Raw genomic sequence first — 2,500 nt, 5'->3', positions numbered from 1 at the left:
TTGATGAACACACACACACACACACACACACACACACGCACACATATATAAATATGTATGTGTAGATATATAAAAACTATATTTATATCTATACACATACGTCTGCACGCATAGTGAATAGGGTGTGAGAAGACGAGAAAGAAACTAAAAATATGACATTGTATTTGTTATGTAAATATATAACAACTCACATGAAATAACCCCCCCCCCCCAAAAAAAAAACAAAGGAATAAAGGAATAACAATTTCTAACACATCTTGGATATTATAAAAGAAGCGACATCCAACACTCACGAACTATAACAACATAACTACAGGCGTTTATAGTTAAAGCGATTGATAATTTCAATACATAAACAGACGACGGATCAAATAATAAACACAATTATTACCTCGATTGTGTCTCTGAAATGCTCTGGAATGCCGTTCGTTATCCATGCTGGTATACATACATACATACATACATACATATATATATATATATATATATATATATATATATATATATATATATATATATATATATATATATATATATATATATCTGTAATCAGGGAAGAGAATCCATGAAATGCAATTTCCGTACTGAAAATTAAAATAGAATATGATTTTGTTAGAATTGTGGCGCTCCATTAATCGGATAATTAACAAAACTATACAAATAATTAGTCAACACGTTAATTAGTAGAGTATATTACTGGCTGCATCCAAGCAGTGATCTGAGAGAATCGTTCAATCGTCAAAAGCAAGATGTCCGTCATTATTTTCTTCTTGCTCATTACGTTCTGGATTCGTATTTCGCTGAAGTCCTCCATTTGCCTTCTATCCATTTCGGAATCAATGAAATAAAGTATCCTTCAACTACTGAAACGGATGTAACGGACTGATCTCATTTCTCAAGATCGATATCGTTGTACCGAAATTTGACACCACTAAAAGTGGCGATTTTGTAGAATCATTACAAATGTCACTGAAATGCTTAGCGGAATTTCTTTCGGATTTTCAATTTGTGATTTCAAATTTCGCAGCGGCCATCCTTGCCTTCCATCTTTTTGGTATCGATAAAGTAAGTACCAGCCAGTTACTTGAGTCGATGTAATCCAGTTGCTCCCATTTCCCAAATTCTTAGCCTTCTGTTAAAACGTGTGGCCCTTATTAAATGCGACGAGCTGGCAGACCCTTTAGAGCTTCCCACATGATGCAAAGCGCATTACTTCATTACTTCTAGCTGATCTTAGTTCCAATCTTGCAGATGTCAACTTTGTGTTACATCTTTTCGAATAGATTTATTAAAGTACCAGTCAAGTCTTGTGATCGATGTAATCGATTTGCCCCCCTTTGTATCCCCGTGACAACATTAGAAACAATTATATACAAAATGGACACAAGTCCACACATTTTAGTGGCTTGTATCTAGATCACATATGAAGGATATATAGTTTATAGATCACTAAGAATGAAATGGAAATATGAGGTTGTTGAACTTAGAGCGCAAACTGTAAAGAAGCGTAAATAAACATTACGATATGCTAACAATTTTGTCGCTTTTAAGTATATTAGTAATTCTAATTGATGAATATTGACAGCGATGCTGAAGTAGGGTATTTAGTCGATACCAGCGACTCCAATACTTGATAGGAATTACATCTCATCGACCCTGGAAGAATTAGCAGCAATATGAGCGCCTGCTGGATTTTGAACGCAAAGAATCTGAGAATAGCGATTCAGCCAGATCACCAGATTCTTGTAATAAATTATATTTAATATAATTTAAGTGATTCCTGTAAAATGACAACTACGTTTGGCAATATTTTTTTTTAACATACGAGTGAGTAAAATGGCGTCCAATGAATGACCAGCACTCACTATATCGACTGATAGATGATAAAAATGGCAAAATAAACATAACGTTTATAGTGTTTGAACTTAGAATGTACATGCTGGAAAGAAAAATGATTTTGGATTATTATAGGCATTTCAAGTCGGAACGATGAAAGGTACTTCGAATTTTACTTTGAATCATCTTAGTCGAGAGGAATATCAACAAGAGCCCTCCCCGCTAGAACCCTAGATGTCTCTGTCTTAGGTACGAGAATGAGATCTAACACTTGAGGTACGTGAAGTACGGCATTGAAGCTGACCTAGAATTTAATGTATCATCCGAATTCACTAAACTAAGTTCAGATATGATTTTGATACTCGTCTGATTTTAATCACGCATTTTCAACGTGGCACACCTAAAATTAAGCTGACAAGATTGTATTTAAGTTAGTAAATACACTTGAAATTACACACCATTCACTTAGGCAAATGGATTCCTCACTATTTAAGAATTACGTAGGAAATATCATTTATATAAAACTCCATACGAAAGAAATTACATAGTGAAGTATGCGAATTATAATTGAGGTAGACTGCTAACAAGTGTCATTTAAGTAAAATTACAAAGCTCTAGGGTTTCTATTGCTCAAAGTTGACCAGACAGTAACAAATAAATGTGT

General features: G+C 34.0%; 1 protein-coding gene across 9 annotated transcripts in view; it reads right to left on the bottom strand.

Moving 5' to 3' along the window:
• LOC149131760 (uncharacterized) overlaps positions 1 to 2,500 on the bottom strand; it is a 1,392,655-nt gene that overhangs the window by 661,404 nt on the left and 728,751 nt on the right. For 2 of the 9 annotated variants that reach the window (XR_016245177.1, XM_089366576.1), the window contains exon 5: positions 392 to 584. The exons of the other annotated variants lie outside the window; for them this stretch is intronic. The gene's annotated coding sequence lies outside the window, so the exon portion shown is untranslated. The remainder of the gene's footprint in view (positions 1 to 391; positions 585 to 2,500) is intronic. 9 annotated transcript variants of the gene reach the window in all.

Source organism: Octopus bimaculoides, chromosome 19 (genome assembly GCF_046866305.1).
Source record: "Octopus bimaculoides isolate indiv1 chromosome 19, ASM4686630v1, whole genome shotgun sequence".
Classification (NCBI taxonomy): Eukaryota; Metazoa; Mollusca; class Cephalopoda; order Octopoda; family Octopodidae; genus Octopus; species Octopus bimaculoides.
This window is presented reverse-complemented; position numbering and strand designations above follow the sequence as displayed.